Genomic DNA, 24,652 nt, shown 5'->3' with positions numbered 1-24,652 from the left:
ACTTGTTGGCCAGATTCTGGGCTTTTTTTGGCTTGGATCACGTAGTAATGTGGGACCACACTGAAACAGTCGATTAAACCTGGTCTCGATCAATATTTTAGAGGATAACGCATGTTAGGTCTGGGTTAGGTCTGGGATTTGCACTCATCAGGCTCATACTTTCGCATATTTCTCATACTTGATGGCCAGATCCTGGCCTTTTTCTGGTTTGGATCACGTAGTAATGTGGTACCACACTGAGACAGTCGACTAAACCTGGTCACGATCAATATTTTAGAGGATAACACATGTTAGGTCTAGGTTAGGTCTGGGATTTGCACTCATCAGGCTCATACTTTCGCATATTTCTCATACTTGATGGCCAGATCCTGGGCTTTTTCTGGTTTGGATCACTTAGTACTGTGGTACCACACTGAAACAGTCGACTAAACCTGGTCTCGATCAATATTTTAGGGGAAAACGCATGTTAGGTCTGGATTAGGTCGGGGATTTGACCTCATCAGGCTCATACTTTCGCATTTTCCGCATACTTGTTGGCCAGATCCCGGGCTTTTTCTGGTTCGGATCACGTGGTAATGTGGTATGACACTGAAATAGTCCATTAAACCTGGTTTCGATCAATATTTTAGAGGATAACACATGTTAAGTCTGAGTTGGATGTAGGATTTGCCCCCATCAGGCTCATACTTTCGCATATATCTCATACTTGATGGCCAGATTCAGAGCTTTTTCTGGTTTGGATCACGTGGTAATGTGGTACCACACTGAAACAGTCAATTAAACCTAGTCTGGGTCAACATTTCGAAGGATAACCCATGTTAGGTCTAGGTTAGGTCTGGGATTTGCTCTCATCAGTCTCATACTTTCGCATGTTTCTCATACTTGATGGCCAGATTCTGGGCTTTTTTTGGTTTGGATCACGCAGTAATGTGGTACCACACTGAAACAGACCATTAAACCTGGTCACGATCAATATTTTTGAAGATAATGCATGTTAGGTCTAGGTTAGGTCTGGGATTTGCCCTCATCAGGCTCACACTTTCACATTTTCCGCATACTTGTTGGCCAGATCCTGGACTTTTTCTTGATTGGATCACGTAGTTATGTGGTACCACACCGAAACAGTCGACTAAGCCTGGTCACGATCGATATTTTAGTGGATAATGCATGCTAGGTCTGGATGGGGTATGGGATTTGCCCTCATCAGTCTCATACTTTCGCATTCTTCACATACTTCTTGAACAGATCCTGGGTTTTTTCTGGTATGGATCACATAGTAGTGTGGTACCACACTGAAACAGTCGATTAAAACTTGTTTCGATCGATATTTTAGAGGATAACGCATGTTAGGTCTGGATCAGGTCTGGGATTTTCCCACATCAGGCTCATACTTTCGCATATTTCTCATACTTGATGGCCAGGTCCTGGTCTTTTTCTGGTTTGGATCACGTAGTAATGTGGTACCACACTGAAACAGTCGACTAAACCTGGTCTCGGTCAATATTTTGGAGGATAACGCATGTTAGGTCTAGGTTAGGTCTGGGATTTGCTCTCATCATGGTCATACTTTCGCATATTTCTCATACTTGTTGGCCAGATCCTGGGCTTTCACTGGTTTGGATCACGTAGTTATGTGGTGCCACACTGAAACAGTCAAATTAAACCTGGTCTCGATCAGTATTTTAGAGGATAACACATGTTCGGTCTAGGTTAGGTCTGGGATTTGCACTCATCCGGCTCATTCTTTCGCATATTTCTCATACTTGATGGCCAGATTCAGAGCTTTTTCTGGTTTGGATCACGTGGTAATGTGGTACCACACTGAAACAGTCAATTAAACCTAGTCTGGGTCAACATTTCAAAGGATAACTCATGTTAGGTCTAGGTTAGGTCTGGGATTTGCCCTCATCAGGCTCATACTTTCGCATATATCTAATACTTGATGGCCGGATTCTTGGCCTTTTATGGTTTAGATCACGTAGTAATGCGGTACCACACTGAAACAGTCCATTAAACCTGGTTCCGAACAATATTTTTGAGGTTAACGCATGTTATGGTCTCGGTTAGGTCTAGGATTTGCCCAGCATCAGGCACGTGATTTCGCATATTTCTCATACTTGTTGGCCAGATTCTGGGCTTTCACTGCTTTGGATCACGTAGCAATGTGGTACCACACTGAAACAGTCCAGTAAACCTGGTTTTGATCAATAATTTAGAAGATAACTCTTGTTAGGTCTGGGTTAGGTCTGGGATTTGCCCTCTTCAGTCTCATACTTTCGCATTCTTCACATTCTTGTTGGCCAGATCCTGGGTTTTTTCTGGTTTTGATCACATAGTAATGTGGTACCACACTGAAACTGTCCATTAAACCTGGTTTCGATCAATATTTTAGAGGATAACGCATGTCAGGTCTATGTTAGGTCTGGGATTTGCTCTCATCAGGCTCATACTTTCGCATATTTCTCATACTTGTTGGCCAGATTCTGGGCTTTTTTTGGCTTGGATCACGTAGTAATGTGGGACCACACTGAAACAGTCGACTAAACCTGGTCACGATCAATATTTTAGAGGATAACACATGTTAGGTCTAGGTTAGGTCTGGGATTTGCACTCATCAGGCTCATACTTTCGCATATTTCTCATACTTGATGGCCAGATCCTGGGCTTTTTCTGGTTTGGATCACTTAGTACTGTGGTACCACACTGAAACAGTCGACTAAACCTGGTCTCGATCAATATTTTAGGGGAAAACGCATGTTAGGTCTGGATTAGGTCGGGGATTTGACCTCATCAGGCTCATACTTTCGCATTTTCCGCATACTTGTTGGCCAGATCCCGGGCTTTTTCTGGTTCGGATCACGTGGTAATGTGGTATGACACTGAAACAGTCCATTAAACCTGGTTTCGATCAATATTTTAGAGGATAACACATGTTAGGTCTAGGTTAGGTCTGGGATTTGCACTCATCAGGCTCATACTTTCGCATATTTCTCATACTTGATGGCCAGATCCTGGGCTTTTTCTGGTTTGGATCACTTAGTACTGTGGTACCACACAAAAACAGTCGACTGAGCCTGGTCACGATCAATATTTTAGAGGATAATGCATGTTAGGTCTAGGTTAGGTATGGGATATGCACTCATCAGGCTCATACTTTCGCATTTTCCGCATACTTGTTGGCCAGATCCCGGGCTTTTTCTGGTTTGGATCACGTGGTAATGTGGTATCACACTGAAACAGACAATTAAGCTTGGTTTCTATCAATATTTTAGAGGATAACACATGTTACGTCTAGGTTAGTTCTGGGATTTGCACTCATCAGGCTCATACTTTCGCATATATCTCTTACTTGATGGCCAGATTCTGGGCTCTTTCTGGATTGGATCACGTGTTAATGTGGTACAACGCTGAAACAGGCCATTAAACCTGGTTTCGATCAATATTTTAGAGGAAAACGGATGTTAGGTCTATGTTAGGTCCGGGATTTGCCCCCATCAGGCTCACACTTTCGCATTCTTCACATACCTGTTGAACAGATCCTGGGTTTTTTCTGGTTTGGATCACGTGGTAATGTGGTACCACACTGAAACAGTCAATTAAACCTAGTCTGGGTCAACATTTCGAAGGATAACCCATGTTAGGTCTAGGTTAGGTCTGGGATTTGCTCTCATCAGTCTCATACTTTCGCATGTTTCTCATACTTGATGGCCAGATTCTGGGCTTTTTTTGGTTTGGATCACGCAGTAATGTGGTACCACACTGAAACAGACCATTAAACCTGGTCACGATCAATATTTTAGAAGATAATGCATGTTAGGTCTAGGTTAGGTCTGGGATTTGCCCTCATCAGGCTCATACTTTCGCATTTTCCGCATACTTGTTGGCCAGATCCTGGACTTTTTCTTGATTGGATCACGTAGTCATGTGGTACCACACCGAAACAGTCGACTAAGCCTGGTCACGATCGATATTTTAGTGGATAATGCATGTTAGGTCTGGATTGGGTATGGGATTTGCCCTCATCAGTCTCATACTTTCGCATTCTTCACATACTTCTTGAACAGATCCTGGGTTTTTTCTGGTATGGATCACATAGTAGTGTGGTACCACACTGAAACAGTCGATTAAAACTTGTTTCGAACGATATTTTAGAGGATAACGCATGTTAGGTCTGGATCAGGTCTGGGATTTTCCCACATCAGGCTCATACTTTCGCATATTTCTCATACTTGATTGCCAGATTCTGGGCTTTTTTTGGTTTGGATCACGTAGTAATGTGGTACCACACTGAAACAGTCCATTAAACCAGGTTTCGATCAATATTTTTGAGGATAACTCATGTTAGGTCCATGTTAGGTCTGGGATTTGCTCTCATCAGGCTTATACATTCACATTTTCCGCATTCTTGTTGGCCAGATCCCGGGCTTTTTCTGGTTTAGATCACGTGGTAATGTCGTATCATAACGAAACAGTCCATTAAACCTGGTTTCGATCAATATTTTAGAGGATAACACATGTTAAGTCTGAGTTGGGTCTTGGATTTGCTCTCATCAGGCTCATACTTTCGCATATATCTCTTACTTGATGGCCAGATTCTAGGCTCTTTCTGGATTGGATCACATGGTAATGTGGTACCACACTGAAACAGTCGACTAAGCCTGGTCACGATCAATATTTTAGTGGATAACGCATGTTAGCTATGGATTAGGTATGGGATTTGACCTCATCAGTCTCATACTTTCGCATTCTTCACATACTTCTTGAACAGATCCTGGGTTTTTTCTGGTATGGATCACATAGTAGTGTGGTACCACACTGAAACAGTCGATTAAAACTTGTTTCGATCGATATTTTAGAGGATAACGCATGTTAGGTCTGGATTAGGTCTGGGATTTTCCCTCATCAGGGTCATACTTTCGCATATTTCTCATACTTGTTGGCCAGATTCTGGTCTTTTTTTGGTTTGGATCACGTAGTAATGTGGTACCACACTGAAACAGTCCATTAAACCTGGTTTCGATCAAAATTTTAGAGGATAATGCATGTTAGGTCTGTGTTAGGTCTGGGATTTGACTTCATCAGGGTCATATTTTCGCATATTTCTCATGCATGTTGACCAGATCCTGGGCTTTGACTGGTTTGGATCACGTAGTTATGTGGTATCATACTGAAACAGTCCATTAAACCTGGTTTCGATCAATATTTTACAGGATGACACATGTTAAGTCTGAGTTGGGTGTAGGATTTGCCCTCATCAGGCTCATACTTTCGCATATATCTCTTACTTGATGGCCAGATTCTGGGCTTTTTCTGGGTTGGATCACGTAGTAATGTGGTACCACACTGAAACAGTCGACTAAGCCTGGTCACGATCAATATTTTAGTGGATAACGCATGTTAGATCTGGATTAGGTATGAGATTTGACCTCATCAGTCTCATACTTTCGCATTCTTCACATATTTCTTGAACAGATCCTGGGTTTTTTCTGGTGTGGATCACATAGTAGAGTGGTACCACACTGAAACAGTCAATTAAACCTGGTTTCGATCCATATTTTAGAGGGTAACGCATGTTGGGTCTATGTTAGGTCCGGGATTTGCTCTCATCAGGCTCATACTTTCGCATATTTCTCTTACTTGTTAGCCAGATCCTTAGCTTTTTCTAGTTTGGATCACACAGTAATGTGGTACCACACTGAAACAGACCATTAATCCTGGTTTCGATCAATATTTTAGAGGATAACACATGTTAGGTCTAGGTTAGGTCTGGGATTTGCACTCATCAGGCTCATACTTTCGCATATTTCTCATACTTGATGGCCAGATCCTGGGCTTTTTCTGGTTTGGATCACTTAGTACTGTGGTACCACACTGAAACAGACAATTAAGCATGGTTTCTATCAATATTTTAGAGGATAACACATGTTACGTCTAGGTTAGTTCTGGGATTTGCACTCATCAGGCTCATACTTTCGCATATTTCTCATACTTGATGCCAGATTCTGGGCTTTTTCTGGTTTGGATCACGTAGTAATGTGGTACCACACAAAAACAGTCGACTGAGCCTGGTCACGATCAATATTTTAGAGGATAATGCATGTTAGGTCTAGGTTAGGTATGGGATATGCACTCATCAGGCTCATACTTTCGCATTTTCCGCATACTTGTTGGCCAGATCCCGGGCTTTTTCTGGTTTGGATCACGTGGTAATGTGGTATCACACTGAAACAGACAATTAAGCTTGGTTTCTATCAATATTTTAGAGGATAACACATGTTACGTCTAGGTTAGTTCTGGGATTTGCACTCATCAGGCTCATACTTTCGCATATATCTCTTACTTGATGGCCAGATTCTGGGCTCTTTCTGGATTGGATCACGTGGTAATGTGGTACCACACTGAAACAGTCATTTAAACCTAGCCTGGGTCAACATTTCAAAGGATAACGAATGTTAGGTCTAGGTTAGGTCTGGGATTTACTCTCATCATGCTCATACTTTCGCATATTTCTCATGCATGTTGGCCAGATCCCGGGCTTTCACTGGTTTGGATCACGTAGTTATGTGGTATCATACTGAAACAGTCCATTAAACCTGGTTTCGATCAATATTTTTGGGGATAACACATGTTAAGTCTGAGTTGGGTCTTGGATTTGCCCTCATCAGGCTCATACTTTCGCATATATCTCTTACTTGATGGCCAGATTCTGGGCTTTTTTTGGATTGGATCACGTAGTAATTTGGTACCACACTGAAGCAGTCGACTAAGCCTGGTCACGATCAATATTTTAGTGGATAACGCATGTTAGGTCTGGATTAGGTATGGGATTTGACCTCATCAGTCTCATACTTTCGCATTCTTCACATACTTCTTGAACAGATCCTGGGTTTTTTCTGGTATGGATCACATAGTAGTGTGGTACCACACTGAAACAGTCGATTAACACTTGTTTCGATCGATATTTTAGAGGATAACGCATGTTAGGTCTGGATTAGGTCTGGGATTTTCCCTCATCAGGGTCATACTTTCGCATATTTCTCATACTTGTTGGCCAGATTCTGGTCTTTTTTTGGTTTGGATCACGTAGTAATGTGGTACCACACTGAAACAGTCCATTAAACCTGGTTTCGATCAAAATTTTAGAGGATAATGCACGTTAGGTCTGTGTTAGGTCTGGGATTTGACTTCATCAGGGTCATATTTTCGCATATTTCTCATGCATGTTGGCCAGATCCTGGGCTTTCACTGGTTTGGATCACGTAGTTATGTGGTATCATACTGAAACAGTCCATTAAACCTGGTTTCGATCAATATTTTACAGGATGACACATGTTAAGTCTGAGTTGGGTGTAGGATTTGCCCTCAACAGGCTCATACTTTCGCATATATCTCTTACTTGATGGCCAGATTCTGGGCTTTTTCTGGGTTGGATCACGTAGTAATGTGGTACCACACTGAAACAGTCGACTAAGCCTGGTCACGGTCAATATTTTAGTGGATAACGCATGTTAGGTCTGGATTAGGTATGGGATTTGACCTCATCAGTCTCATACTTTCGCATTCTACACATATTTCTTGAACAGATCCTGGGTTTTTTCTGGTATGGATCACATAGTAGTGTGGTACCACACTGAAACAGTCAATTAAACCTGGTTTCGATCCATATTTTAGAGGGTAACGCATGTTGGGTCTATGTTAGGTCCGGGATTTGCTCTCATCAGGCTCATACTTTCGCATATATCTCTTACTTGATGGCCAGATCCTTTGCTTTTTCTGGTTTGGATCACACAGTAATGTGGTACCACACTGAAACAGTCGATTAAACCTGATTTCGATCGATATTTTAGAGGATAACGCATGTTAGGCCTAGGTTAGGTCTGGGATTTGCTCTCATCATGCTCATACTTTCGCATATTTCTCTTACTTGTTAGCCAGATCCTTTGCTTTTTTTGGATTGGATCACGCAGTAATGTGGTACCACACTGAAGCAGACCATTAAACCTGGTTTCGATCAATATTTTAGAGGATAACACATGTTAGGTCTAGGTTAGGCCTCGGATTTGCACTCATCTGGGTCATACATTCGCATTCCTCACATACTTGTTGAACAGAACCCGGGTTTTTTCTGGTTTGGATCACGTGGTAAATTGGTACCACACTGAAACAGACAATTAAGCATGGTTTCTATCAATATTTTAGAGGATAACACATGTTACGTCTAGGTTAGTTCTGGGATTTGCACTCATCAGGCTCATACTTTCGCATATTTCTCATACTTGATGCCAGATTCTGGGCTTTTTCTGGTTTGGATCACGTAGTAATGTGGTACCACACAAAAACAGTCGACTGAGCCTGGTCACGATCAATATTTTAGAGGATAATGCATGTTAGGTCTAGGTTAGGTATGGGATATGCACTCATCAGGCTCATACTTTCGCATTTTCCGCATACTTGTTGGCCAGATCCCGGGCTTTTTCTGGTTTGGATCACGTGGTAATGTGGTATCACACTGAAACAGACAATTAAGCTTGGTTTCTATCAATATTTTAGAGGATAACACATGTTACGTCTAGGTTAGTTCTGGGATTTGCACTCATCAGGCTCATACTTTCGCATATATCTCTTACTTGATGGCCAGATTCTGGGCTCTTTCTGGATTGGATCACGTAGTAATGTGGTACCACACTGAAACAGTCGATTAAACCTGGTTTCGATCGATATTTTAGAGGATAACGCATGTTAGGTCTAGGTTAGGTCTGGGATTTGCTCTCATCATGCTCATACTTTCGCATATTTCTCATGCATGTTGGCCAGATCCTGGGCTTTCACTGGTTTGGATCACGTAGTTATGTGGTATCATACTGAAACAGTCCATTAAACCTGGTTTCGATCAATATTTTAGAGGATAACACATGTTAAGTCTGAGTTGGGTCTAGGATTTGCCCTCATCAGGCTCACACTTTCGCATATATCTCTTACTTGATGGGCAGATTCTGGGCTTTTTTTGGATTGGATCACGTAGTAATTTGGTACCACACTGAAACAGTCGACTAAGCCAGGTCACGATCAATATTTTAGTGGATAACGCATGTTAGGTCTGGATTAGGTATGGGATTTGACCTCATCAGTCTCATACTTTCGCATTCTTCACATACTTCTTGAACAGATCCTGGGTTTTTTCTGGTATGGATCACATAGTAGTGTGGTACCACACTGAAACAGTCGATTAAAACTTGTTTCGATCGATATTTTAGAGGATAACACATGTTAGGTCTGGATTAGGTCTGGGATTTTCCCTCATCAGGGTCATACTTTCGCATATTTCTCATACTTGTTGGCCAGATTCTGGTCTTTTTTTGGTTTGGATCACGTAGTAATGTGGTACCACACTGAAACAGTCCATTAAACCTGGTTTCGATCAAAATTTTAGAGGATAATGCATGTTAGGTCTGTGTTAGGTCTGGGATTTGACTTCATCAGGGTCATATTTTCGCATATTTCTCATGCATGTTGGCCAGATCCTGGGCTTTCACTGGTTTGGATCACGTAGTTATGTGGTATCATACCGAAACAGTCCATAAAACCTGGTTTCGATCAATATTTTACAGGATGACACATGTTAAGTCTGAGTTGGGTGTAGGATTTGCCCTCATCAGGCTCATACTTTCGCATATATCTCTTACTTGATGGCCAGATTCTGGGCTTTTTCTGGTTTGGATCACGTAGGAATGTGGTACCACACTGATACAGTCGACTAAACCTGGTCACGATCAATATTTTTGAGGATAATGCATGTTAGGTCTAGGTTAGGTCTGGGAATTGCACTCATCAGGCTCATACTTTCGCATATTTCTCATACTTGATGGCCAGATCCTGGGCTTTTTCTGGTATGGACCACGTAGTAATGTGGTACCACACTGAAACTGTCGACTAAACCTGGTCTCGATCAATATTTTAGAGCATAACGCATGTTAGGTCTGGATTAGCTCTGGGATTTGCCCTCATCAGGCTCATACTTTCGCATATGTCTCATACTTGATGGCCAGATTCTGGGCTTTTTTTGGCTTGGATCACGTAGGAATGTTGTACCACACTGAAACAGTCGACTAAACCTGGTCACGATCAACATTTTTGAGGATAATGCATGTTAGGTCTAGGTTAGGTCTGGGATTTGCACTCATCAGGCTCATACTTTCGCATATTTCTCATACTTGATGGCCAGACTCTGGGCTTTTTTTGGTTTGGATCACGTAGTAATGAGGAACCACACTGAAACAGTCCATTAAACCTGGTTTCGATCAATATTTTAGAGGATAACGCATGTTAGGTCTATGTTAGGTCTGGGATTTGCTCTCATCAGGCTTATACATTCACATTTTCCGCATACTTGTTGGCCAGCTCCCGGGCTTTTTCTCGTTTCGATCACGTGGTAATGTGGTATCGTACTGAAACAGTCCATTAAACCTGGTTTCGATCAATATTTTAGAGGAGAACACATGTTAAGTCTAGGTTAGGTCTGGGATTTTCCCTCATCAGGGTCATACTTTCGCATATTTCTCATACTTGTTGGCCAGATTCTGGTCTTTTTTTGGTTTGGATCACGTAGTAATGTGGTACCACACTGAAACAGTCCATTAAACCTGGTTTCGATCAAAATTTTAGAGGATAATGCATGTTAGGTCTGTGTTGGGTCTGGGATTTGACTTTATCAGGGTCATATTTTCGCAGTTTTAACATACACGTTGACCTGATCGAGGGGTTTTTTCTGGTTTGGATCACGTAGCAATGTGGTACCACACTGAAACAGTCGACTACACCTGGTCCCGATCAATATTTTGGGGGAAAACGCATGTTAGGCCTGGATTAGGTCTGGGATTTGCCCAAATCAGGCTCATACTTTCGCATTTTCCGCATACTTGTTGGCAAGATCCCGGGCGTTTTCTGGTTTGGATCACGTAGAAATGTGGTACCACACTGAAACAGTCAATTAAACCTGGTCTGGGTCAACATTTCAAAGGATAACTCATGTTAGGTCTAGGTTAGGTCAGGGATTTGCTCTCATCAGGCTCATACTTTCGCATATTTCCAATACTTGATGGCCAGATCCTAGCCATTTTCTGGTTTGGATCACGCAGTCATGTGGCACCACACTGAAACAGTCGACTAAACCTGGTCTCGGTCAATATTTTAGAGGATAACGCATGTTAGGCCTAGGTTAGGTCTGGGATTTGCTCTCATCATGCTCATACTTTCGCATATTTCTCTTACTTGTTAGCCAGATCCTTTGCTTTTTTTGGATTGGATCACGCAGTAATGTGGTACCACACTGAAGCAGACCATTAAACCTGGTTTCGATCAATATTTTAGAGGATAACACATGTTAAGTCTGAGTTGGGTCTTGGATTTGCTCTCATCAGGCTCATACTTTCGCATATATCTCTTACTTGATGGCCAGATTCTAGGCTCTTTCTGGATTGGATCACATGGTAATGTGGTACCACACTGAAACAGTCGACTAAGCCTGGTCACGATCAATATTTTAGTGGATAACGCATGTTAGCTATGGATTAGGTATGGGATTTGACCTCATCAGTCTCATACTTTCGCATTCTTCACATACTTCTTGAACAGATCCTGGGTTTTTTCTGGTATGGATCACATAGTAGTGTGGTACCACACTGAAACAGTCGATTAAAACTTGTTTCGATCGATATTTTAGAGGATAACGCATGTTAGGTCTGGATTAGGTCTGGGATTTTCCCTCATCAGGGTCATACTTTCGCATATTTCTCATACTTGTTGGCCAGATTCTGGTCTTTTTTTGGTTTGGATCACGTAGTAATGTGGTACCACACTGAAACAGTCCATTAAACCTGGTTTCGATCAAAATTTTAGAGGATAATGCATGTTAGGTCTGTGTTAGGTCTGGGATTTGACTTCATCAGGGTCATATTTTCGCATATTTCTCATGCATGTTGACCAGATCCTGGGCTTTGACTGGTTTGGATCACGTAGTTATGTGGTATCATACTGAAACAGTCCATTAAACCTGGTTTCGATCAATATTTTACAGGATGACACATGTTAAGTCTGAGTTGGGTGTAGGATTTGCCCTCATCAGGCTCATACTTTCGCATATATCTCTTACTTGATGGCCAGATTCTGGGCTTTTTCTGGGTTGGATCACGTAGTAATGTGGTACCACACTGAAACAGTCGACTAAGCCTGGTCACGATCAATATTTTAGTGGATAACGCATGTTAGATCTGGATTAGGTATGAGATTTGACCTCATCAGTCTCATACTTTCGCATTCTTCACATATTTCTTGAACAGATCCTGGGTTTTTTCTGGTGTGGATCACATAGTAGAGTGGTACCACACTGAAACAGTCAATTAAACCTGGTTTCGATCCATATTTTAGAGGGTAACGCATGTTGGGTCTATGTTAGGTCCGGGATTTGCTCTCATCAGGCTCATACTTTCGCATATTTCTCTTACTTGTTAGCCAGATCCTTAGCTTTTTCTAGTTTGGATCACACAGTAATGTGGTACCACACTGAAACAGACCATTAATCCTGGTTTCGATCAATATTTTAGAGGATAACACATGTTAGGTCTAGGTTAGGTCTGGGATTTGCACTCATCAGGCTCATACTTTCGCATATTTCTCATACTTGATGGCCAGATCCTGGGCTTTTTCTGGTTTGGATCACTTAGTACTGTGGTACCACACTGAAACAGACAATTAAGCATGGTTTCTATCAATATTTTAGAGGATAACACATGTTACGTCTAGGTTAGTTCTGGGATTTGCACTCATCAGGCTCATACTTTCGCATATTTCTCATACTTGATGCCAGATTCTGGGCTTTTTCTGGTTTGGATCACGTAGTAATGTGGTACCACACAAAAACAGTCGACTGAGCCTGGTCACGATCAATATTTTAGAGGATAATGCATGTTAGGTCTAGGTTAGGTATGGGATATGCACTCATCAGGCTCATACTTTCGCATTTTCCGCATACTTGTTGGCCAGATCCCGGGCTTTTTCTGGTTTGGATCACGTGGTAATGTGGTATCACACTGAAACAGACAATTAAGCTTGGTTTCTATCAATATTTTAGAGGATAACACATGTTACGTCTAGGTTAGTTCTGGGATTTGCACTCATCAGGCTCATACTTTCGCATATATCTCTTACTTGATGGCCAGATTCTGGGCTCTTTCTGGATTGGATCACGTGGTAATGTGGTACCACACTGAAACAGTCATTTAAACCTAGCCTGGGTCAACATTTCAAAGGATAACGAATGTTAGGTCTAGGTTAGGTCTGGGATTTACTCTCATCATGCTCATACTTTCGCATATTTCTCATGCATGTTGGCCAGATCCCGGGCTTTCACTGGTTTGGATCACGTAGTTATGTGGTATCATACTGAAACAGTCCATTAAACCTGGTTTCGATCAATATTTTTGGGGATAACACATGTTAAGTCTGAGTTGGGTCTTGGATTTGCCCTCATCAGGCTCATACTTTCGCATATATCTCTTACTTGATGGCCAGATTCTGGGCTCTTTCTGGATTGGATCACGTGGTAATGTGGTACCACACTGAAACAGTCATTTAAACCTAGCCTGGGTCAACATTTCAAAGGATAACTCATGCTAGGTCTAGGTTAGGTCTGGGATTTGCTCTCATCAGGCTCATACTTTTGCATATTTCTCGTACTTGATGGCCTGATCCTGCGCTTTTTCTGGTTTGGATCACGTAGTTATGTGGTATCATACTGAAACAGTCCATTAAACCTGGTTTCGATCAATATTTTAAAGGATAACACATGTTAAGTCTGAGTTGGGTCTAGGATTTGCCCTCATCAGGCTCATACTTTCGCATATATCTCTTACTTGATGGCCAGATTCTGGGCTTTTTTTGGATTGGATCACGTAGTAATTTGGTACCACACTGAAGCAGTCGACTAAGCCTGGTCACGATCAATATTTTAGTGGATAACGCATGTTAGGTCTGGATTAGGTATGGGATTTGACCTCATCAGTCTCATACTTTCGCATTCTTCACATACTTCTTGAACAGATCCTGGGTTTTTTCTGGTATGGATCACATAGTAGTGTGGTACCACACTGAAACAGTCGATTAACACTTGTTTCGATCGATATTTTAGAGGATAACGCATGTTAGGTCTGGATTAGGTCTGGGATTTTCCCTCATCAGGGTCATACTTTCGCATATTTCTCATACTTGTTGGCCAGATTCTGGTCTTTTTTTGGTTTGGATCACGTAGTAATGTGGTACCACACTGAAACAGTCCATTAAACCTGGTTTCGATCAAAATTTTAGAGGATAATGCACGTTAGGTCTGTGTTAGGTCTGGGATTTGACTTCATCAGGGTCATATTTTCGCATATTTCTCATGCATGTTGGCCAGATCCTGGGCTTTCACTGGTTTGGATCACGTAGTTATGTGGTATCATACTGAAACAGTCCATTAAACCTGGTTTCGATCAATATTTTACAGGATGACACATGTTAAGTCTGAGTTGGGTGTAGGATTTGCCCTCAACAGGCTCATACTTTCGCATATATCTCTTACTTGATGGCCAGATTCTGGGCTTTTTCTGGGTTGGATCACGTAGTAATGTGGTACCACACTGAAACAGTCGACTAAGCCTGGTCACGGTCAATATTTTAGTGGATAACGCATGTTAGGTCTGGATTAGGTATGGGATTTGACCTCATCAGTCTCATACTTTCGCATTCTACACATATTTCTTGAACAGATCCTGGGTTTTTTCTGGTATGGATCACATAGTAGTGTGGTACCACACTGAAACAGTCAATTAAACCTGGTTTCGATCCATATTTTAGAGGGTAACGCATGTTGGGTCTATGTTAGGTCCGGGATTTGCTCTCATCAGGCTCATACTTTCGCATATATCTCTTACTTGATGGCCAGATCCTTTGCTTTTTCTGGTTTGGATCACACAGTAATGTGGTACCACACTGAAACAGTCGATTAAACCTGATTTCGATCGATATTTTAGAGGATAACGCATGTTAGGCCTAGGTTAGGTCTGGGATTTGCTCTCATCATGCTCATACTTTCGCATATTTCTCTTACTTGTTAGCCAGATCCTTTGCTTTTTTTGGATTGGATCACGCAGTAATGTGGTACCACACTGAAGCAGACCATTAAACCTGGTTTCGATCAATATTTTAGAGGATAACACATGTTAGGTCTAGGTTAGGCCTCGGATTTGCACTCATCTGGGTCATACATTCGCATTCCTCACATACTTGTTGAACAGAACCCGGGTTTTTTCTGGTTTGGATCACGTGGTAAATTGGTACCACACTGAAACAGACAATTAAGCATGGTTTCTATCAATATTTTAGAGGATAACACATGTTACGTCTAGGTTAGTTCTGGGATTTGCACTCATCAGGCTCATACTTTCGCATATTTCTCATACTTGATGCCAGATTCTGGGCTTTTTCTGGTTTGGATCACGTAGTAATGTGGTACCACACAAAAACAGTCGACTGAGCCTGGTCACGATCAATATTTTAGAGGATAATGCATGTTAGGTCTAGGTTAGGTATGTGATATGCACTCATCAGGCTCATACTTTCGCATTTTCCGCATACTTGTTGGCCAGATCCCGGGCTTTTTCTGGTTTGGATCACGTGGTAATGTGGTATCACACTGAAACAGACAATTAAGCTTGGTTTCTATCAATATTTTAGAGGATAACACATGTTACGTCTAGGTTAGTTCTGGGATTTGCACTCATCAGGCTCATACTTTCGCATATATCTCTTACTTGATGGCCAGATTCTGGGCTCTTTCTGGATTGGATCACGTAGTAATGTGGTACCACACTGAAACAGTCGATTAAACCTGGTTTCGATCGATATTTTAGAGGATAACGCATGTTAGGTCTAGGTTAGGTCTGGGATTTGCTCTCATCATGCTCATACTTTCGCATATTTCTCATGCATGTTGGCCAGATCCTGGGCTTTCACTGGTTTGGATCACGTAGTTATGTGGTATCATACTGAAACAGTCCATTAAACCTGGTTTCGATCAATATTTTAGAGGATAACACATGTTAAGTCTGAGTTGGGTCTAGGATTTGCCCTCATCAGGCTCACACTTTCGCATATATCTCTTACTTGATGGGCAGATTCTGGGCTTTTTTTGGATTGGATCACGTAGTAATTTGGTACCACACTGAAACAGTCGACTAAGCCAGGTCACGATCAATATTTTAGTGGATAACGCATGTTAGGTCTGGATTAGGTATGGGATTTGACCTCATCAGTCTCATACTTTCGCATTCTTCACATACTTCTTGAACAGATCCTGGGTTTTTTCTGGTATGGATCACATAGTAGTGTGGTACCACACTGAAACAGTCGATTAAAACTTGTTTCGATCGATATTTTAGAGGATAACACATGTTAGGTCTGGATTAGGTCTGGGATTTTCCCTCATCAGGGTCATACTTTCGCATATTTCTCATACTTGTTGGCCAGATTCTGGTCTTTTTTTGGTTTGGATCACGTAGTAATGTGGTACCACACTGAAACAGTCCATTAAACCTGGTTTCGATCAAAATTTTAGAGGATAATGCATGTTAGGTCTGTGTTAGGTCTGGGATTTGACTTCATCAGGGTCATATTTTCGCATATTTCTCATGCATGTTGGCCAGATCCTGGGCTTTCACTGGTTTGGATCACGTAGTTATGTGGTATCATACCGAAACAGTCCATAAAACCTGGTTTCGATCAATATTTTACAGGATGACACATGTTAAGTCTGAGTTGGGTGTAGGATTTGCCCTCATCAGGCTCATACTTTCGCATATATCTCTTACTTGATGGCCAGATTCTGGGCTTTTTCTGGTTTGGATCACGTAGGAATGTGGTACCACACTGATACAGTCGACTAAACCTGGTCACGATCAATATTTTTGAGGATAATGCATGTTAGGTCTAGGTTAGGTCTGGGATTTGCACTCATCAGGCTCATACTTTCGCATATTTCTCATACTTGATGGCCAGATCCTGGGCTTTTTCTGGTATGGACCACGTAGTAATGTGGTACCACACTGAAACTGTCGACTAAACCTGGTCTCGATCAATATTTTAGAGCATAACGCATGTTAGGTCTGGATTAGCTCTGGGATTTGCCCTCATCAGGCTCATACTTTCGCATATGTCTCATACTTGATGGCCAGATTCTGGGCTTTTTTTGGCTTGGATCACGTAGGAATGTTGTACCACACTGAAACAGTCGACTAAACCTGGTCACGATCAACATTTTTGAGGATAATGCATGTTAGGTCTAGGTTAGGTCTGGGATTTGCACTCATCAGGCTCATACTTTCGCATATTTCTCATACTTGATGGCCAGACTCTGGGCTTTTTTTGGTTTGGATCACGTAGTAATGAGGAACCACACTGAAACAGTCCATTAAACCTGGTTTCGATCAATATTTTAGAGGATAACGCATGTTAGGTCTATGTTAGGTCTGGGATTTGCTCTCATCAGGCTTATACATTCACATTTTCCGCATACTTGTTGGCCAGCTCCCGGGCTTTTTCTCGTTTCGATCACGTGGTAATGTGGTATCGTACTGAAACAGTCCATTAAACCTGGTTTCGATCAATATTTTAGAGGAGAACACATGTTAAGTCTAGGTTAGGTCTGGGATTTTCCCTCATCAGGGTCATACTTTCGCATATTTCTCATACTTGTTGGCCAGATTCTGGTCTTTTTTTGGTTTGGATCACGTAGTAATGTGGTACCACACTGAAACAGTCCATTAAACCTGGTTTCGATCAAAATTTTAGAGGATAATGCATGTTAGGTCTGTGTTGGGTCTGGGATTTGACTTTATCAGGGTCATATTTTCGCAGTTTTAACATACATGTTGACCTGATCGAGGGGTTTTTTCTGGTTTGGATCACGTAGCAATGTGGTACCACACTGAAACAGTCGACTACACCTGGTCCCGATCAATATTTTGGGGGAAAACGCATGTTAGGCCTGGATTAGGTCTGGGATTTGCCCAAATCAGGCTCATACTTTCGCATTTTCCGCATACTTGTTGGCAAGATCCCGGGCGTTTTCTGGTTTGGATCACGTAGAAATGTGGTACCACACTGAAACAGTCAATTAAACCTGGTCTGGGTCAACATTTCAAAGGATAACTCATGTTAGGTCTAGGTTAGGTCAGGGATTTGCTCTCATCAGGCTCATACTTTCGCATATTTCCAATACTTGATGGCCAGATCCTAGCCATTTTCTGGTTTGGATCACGCAGTCATGTGGCACCACACTGAAACAGTCGACTAAACCTGGTCTCGGTCAATATTTTAGAGGATAACGCATGTTAGGCCTAGGTTAGGTCTGGGATTTGCTCTCATCATGCTCATACTTTCGCATATTTCTCTTACTTGTTAGCCAGATCCTTTGCTTTTTTTGGATTGGATCACGCAGTAATGTGGTACCACACTGAAGCAGACCATTAAACCTGGTTTCGATCAATATTTTAGAGGATAACACATGTTAGGTCTAGGTTAGGCCTCGGATTTGCACTCATCTGGGTCATACTTTCGCATTCCTCACATACTTGTTGAACAGAACCCGGGTTTTTTCTGGTTTGGATCACGTGGTAAATTGGTACCACACTGAAACAGACAATTAAGCATGGTTTCTATCAATATTTTAGAGGATAACACATGTTACGTCTAGGTTAGTTCTGGGATTTGCACTCATCAGGCTCATACTTTCGCATATTTCTCATACTTGATGCCAGATTCTGGGCTTTTTCTGGTTTGGATCACGTAGTAATGTGGTACCACACAAAAACAGTCGACTGAGCCTGGTCACGATCAATATTTTAGAGGATAATGCATGTTAGGTCTAGGTTAGGTATGGGATATGCACTCATCAGGCTCATACTTTCGCATTTTCCGCATACTTGTTGGCCAGATCCCGGGCTTTTTCTGGTTTGGATCACGTGGTAATGTGGTATCACACTGAAACAGACAATTAAGCTTGGTTTCTATCAATATTTTAGAGGATAACACATGTTACGTCTAGGTTAGTTCTGGGATTTGCACTCATCAGGCTCATACTTTCGCATATATCTCTTACTTGATGGCCAGATTCTGGGCTCTTTCTGGATTGGATCACGTAGTAATGTGGTACCACACTGAAACAGTCGATTAAACCTGGTTTCGATCGATATTTTAGAGGATAACGCATGTTAGGTCTAGGTTAGGTCTGGGATTTGCTCTCATCATGCTCATACTTTCGCATATTTCTCATGCATGTTGGCCAGATCCTGGGCTTTCACTGGTTTGGATCACGTAGTTATGTGGTATCATACTGAAACAGTCCATTAAACCTGGTTTCGATCAATATTTTAGAGGATAACACATGTTAAGTCTGAGTTGGGTCTAGGATTTGCCCTCATCAGGCTCACACTTTCGCATATATCTCTTACTTGATGGGCAGATTCTGGGCTTTTTTTGGATTGGATCACGTAGTAATTTGGTACCACACTGAAACAGTCGACTAAGCCAGGTCACGATCAATATTTTAGTGGATAACGCATGTTAGGTCTGGATTAGGTATGGGATTTGACCTCATCAGTCTCATACTTTCGCATTCTTCACATACTTCTTGAACAGATCCTGGGTTTTTTCTGGTATGGATCACATAGTAGTGTGGTACCACACTGAAACAGTCGATTAAAACTTGTTTCGATCGATATTTTAGAGGATAACACATGTTAGGTCTGGATTAGGTCTGGGATTTTCCCTCATCAGGGTCATACTTTCGCATATTTCTCATACTTGTTGGCCAGATTCTGGTCTTTTTTTGGTTTGGATCACGTAGTAATGTGGTACCACACTGAAACAGTCCATTAAACCTGGTTTCGATCAAAATTTTAGAGGATAATGCATGTTAGGTCTGTGTTAGGTCTGGGATTTGACTTCATCAGGGTCATATTTTCGCATATTTCTCATGCATGTTGGCCAGATCCTGGGCTTTCACTGGTTTGGATCACGTAGTTATGTGGTATCATACCGAAACAGTCCATAAAACCTGGTTTCGATCAATATTTTACAGGATGACACATGTTAAGTCTGAGTTGGGTGTAGGATTTGCCCTCATCAGGCTCATACTTTCGCATATATCTCTTACTTGATGGCCAGATTCTGGGCTTTTTCTGGTTTGGATCACGTAGGAATGTGGTACCACACTGATACAGTCGACTAAACCTGGTCACGATCAATATTTTTGAGGATAATGCATGTTAGGTCTAGGTTAGGTCTGGGATTTGCACTCATCAGGCTCATACTTTCGCATATTTCTCATACTTGATGGCCAGATCCTGGGCTTTTTCTGGTATGGACCACGTAGTAATGTGGTACCACACTGAAACTGTCGACTAAACCTGGTCTCGATCAATATTTTAGAGCATAACGCATGTTAGGTCTGGATTAGCTCTGGGATTTGCCCTCATCAGGCTCATACTTTCGCATATGTCTCATACTTGATGGCCAGATTCTGGGCTTTTTTTGGCTTGGATCACGTAGGAATGTTGTACCACACTGAAACAGTCGACTAAACCTGGTCACGATCAACATTTTTGAGGATAATGCATGTTAGGTCTAGGTTAGGTCTGGGATTTGCACTCATCAGGCTCATACTTTCGCATATTTCTCATACTTGATGGCCAGACTCTGGGCTTTTTTTGGTTTGGATCACGTAGTAATGAGGAACCACACTGAAACAGTCCATTAAACCTGGTTTCGATCAATATTTTAGAGGATAACGCATGTTAGGTCTATGTTAGGTCTGGGATTTGCTCTCATCAGGCTTATACATTCACATTTTCCGCATACTTGTTGGCCAGCTCCCGGGCTTTTTCTCGTTTCGATCACGTGGTAATGTGGTATCGTACTGAAACAGTCCATTAAACCTGGTTTCGATCAATATTTTAGAGGAGAACACATGTTAAGTCTAGGTTAGGTCTGGGATTTTCCCTCATCAGGGTCATACTTTCGCATATTTCTCATACTTGTTGGCCAGATTCTGGTCTTTTTTTGGTTTGGATCACGTAGTAATGTGGTACCACACTGAAACAGTCCATTAAACCTGGTTTCGATCAAAATTTTAGAGGATAATGCATGTTAGGTCTGTGTTGGGTCTGGGATTTGACTTTATCAGGGTCATATTTTCGCAGTTTTAACATACATGTTGACCTGATCGAGGGGTTTTTTCTGGTTTGGATCACGTAGCAATGTGGTACCACGCTGAAACAGTCGACTACACCTGGTCCCGATCAATATTTTGGGGGAAAACGCATGTTAGGCCTGGATTAGGTCTGGGATTTGCCCAAATCAGGCTCATACTTTCGCATTTTCCGCATACTTGTTGGCAAGATCCCGGGCGTTTTCTGGTTTGGATCACGTAGAAATGTGGTACCACACTGAAACAGTCAATTAAACCTGGTCTGGGTCAACATTTCAAAGGATAACTCATGTTAGGTCTAGGTTAGGTCAGGGATTTGCTCTCATCAGGCTCATACTTTCGCATATTTCCAATACTTGATGGCCAGATCCTAGCCATTTTCTGGTTTGGATCACGCAGTCATGTGGCACCACACTGAAACAGTCGACTAAACCTGGTCTCGGTCAATATTTTAGAGGATAACGCATGTTAGGTCTAGGTTAGGTCTGGGATTTGCTCTCATCATGCTCATACTTTCGCATATTTCTCATTCTTGTTGGCCAGATCCTGGGCTTTCACTGGTTTGGATCACGTAGTAATGCGGTACCACGCTGAAACAGACCATTAAACCTGGTTTCGATTAATATTTTAGAGGGTAACACATGTTAAGTCTGAGTTGGGTCTAGGATTTGCCCTCCTCAGGCTCATACTTTCGCATATATCTCTTACTTGATGGCCAGATTCTGGGCTTTTTCTGGATTGAATCACGTAGTAATGTGGTACCACACCGAAACAGTCGACTAAGCCTGGTCACGATGAATATCTTAGTGGATAATGCATGTTAGGTGTGGATTATGTATGGGATTTGCCCTCATCAGTCTGATACTTTCGCATTCCTCACATACTTGTTGATCAGATCCTGGGTTTTTTCTGGTATGGATCACATAGTAGTGTGGTACCACACTGAAACAGTCGATTAAAACTTGTTTCGATCGACATTTTAGAGGATAACGCATGTTAGGTCTGGATTAGGTCTGGGATTTTCCCTCATCAGGCTCATACTTTCGCATATTTCTCATACTTGAAGGCCAGATCCTGGCCTTTTTCTGCTTTGGATCACGTAGGAATGTGGTACCACACTGAAACAGTCCATTAAACCTGGTTTCGATTAATATTTTAGAGGATAACACATGTTAAGTCTGAGTTGGGTCTAGGATTTGCCCTCCTCAGGCTCATACTTTCGCATATATCTCTTACTTGATGGCCAGATTCTGGGCTTTTTCTGGATTGGATCACGTAGTAATGTGGTATCACACCGAAACAGTCGACTAAACCTGGGCACGATCAATATTTTAGAGGATAACGCATGTTAGGACTAGGATAGGTCTGGGATTTGCTCTCATCATGCTCATACTTTCGCATATTTCTCATGCTTGTTGGCCAGATCCTGGGCTTTCTCTGGTTTGGATCACGTAGTTATGTGGTACCACACTGAAACTGTCAAATTAAACCTGGTCTCGACCAATATTTTAGAGGATAACACATGTTAGGTCTAGGTTAGTTCTGGGACTTGTACTCATCATGCTCATACTTTCGCATATTTCTCATACTTGATGGCTAGATTCTGGGCTTTTTTTGGCTTTGATCACGTAGTAATGTGGTACCACACTGAAACAGTCGACTAAACCTGGTCTCGATCAATATTTTAGAGCATAACGCATGTTAGGTCTATGTTAGGGTTGGGATTTGCAGTCATCAGGCTCATACTTTCGCATATATCTCTTACTTGATGGCCAGATTCTGGGCTTTTTCTGGATTGGATCATGTAGTAATGTGGTACCACACCGAAACAGTCGACTAGGCCTGGTCTCGATCAATATTTTAGAGGATAACGCATGTTAGGTCTGGATTAGGTCTGGGATTTGCCCCCTTCAGGCTCATACTTTTGCATATTTCTCATACTTGATGGCCAGATTCTGGGCTTTTTCTGGTATGGATCACATAGTAGTGTGGTAACACACTGAAACAGTCGATTAAAACTTGTTTCGATCGATATTTTAGAGGATAACGCATGTTAGGTCTGGATTAGGTCTGGGATTTTACCTCATCAGGCTCATACTTTGGCATATTTCTCATACTTGATGGCCAGATCCTGGCCTTTTTCTGCTTTGGATCACGTAGTAATGTGGTACCACACAGAAATAGTCGACTAAACCTGGTCTGGGTCAATATTTTAGAGGATAACGCATGTTAGGTCTTGGTTAGGTCTGGGATTTGCTCTCATCAGGCTCATACTTTTGCATATTTCTCGTACTTGGTGGCCAGATCCTGCGCTTTTTCTGGTTTGGATCACGTAGTTGTGTGGCACCACACTGAAACAGTCGACTAAACCTGGTCACGATCAATATTTTAGAGGATAACACATGTTAGGTCTAGGTTAGGTCTGGGATTTGCACTCATCAGTCTCATACTTTCGCATGTTTCTCACACTTGATGGCCAGATTCTGGGCTTTTTTTGGTTTGGATCACGCAGTAATGTGGTACCACACTGCAACAGACCATTAAACCTGGTTTCGATCAATATTTTAGAGGATAACACATGTCAGGTCTAGGTTAGACCTTGGATTTGCACTCATCAGGGTCATACTTTCGCATTTTCCGCATACTTGTTGCCCAGATCCCGGGCTTTTTCTGGTTTGGATCACGTGGTAATGTGGTATCACACTGAAACAGTCCATTAAACCTGGTTTCGATCAATATTTTAGAGGAAAACACATGTTAAGTCTGAGTTGGATGTAGGATTTGCCCTCATCAGGCTCATACATTCGTATATATCTCTTACTTGATGGCCAGATTCTGGGCTCTTTCTGGATTGGATCACGTAGGAATGTGGTACCACACTGAAACAGTCGACTAAACCTGGTCACGATCAATATTTTTGAGGATAATGCATGTTAGGTCTAGGTTAGGTCTGGGATTTGCACTCATCAGGCTCATACTGTCGCATATTTCTCATACTTGATGGCCAGATTCTGGGCTTTTTCTGGTATGGACCACGTAGTAATGTGGTACCACACTGAAACTGTCGACTAAACCTGGTCTCGATCAATATTTTAGAGCATAACGCAAGTTAGGTCTGGATTAGCTCTGGGATTTGCCCTCATCAGGCTCATACTTTCGCATATTTCTCATACTTGATGGCCAGATTCTGGGCTTTTTTTGGTTTGGATTACGTAGGAATGGTGTACCACACTGAAACAGTCGACTAAACCTGGTCACGATCAATATTTTTGAGGATAATGCATGTTAGGTCTAGGTTAGGTCTGGGATTTGCACTCATCAGGCTCATACTTTCGCATATTTCTCATACTTGATGGC

This window comes from Colletes latitarsis, chromosome 1, assembly GCF_051014445.1.
Source record: "Colletes latitarsis isolate SP2378_abdomen chromosome 1, iyColLati1, whole genome shotgun sequence".
Lineage (NCBI taxonomy): Eukaryota > Metazoa > Arthropoda > Insecta > Hymenoptera > Colletidae > Colletes > Colletes latitarsis.
Note: the sequence above shows the minus strand (reverse complement) of the source record.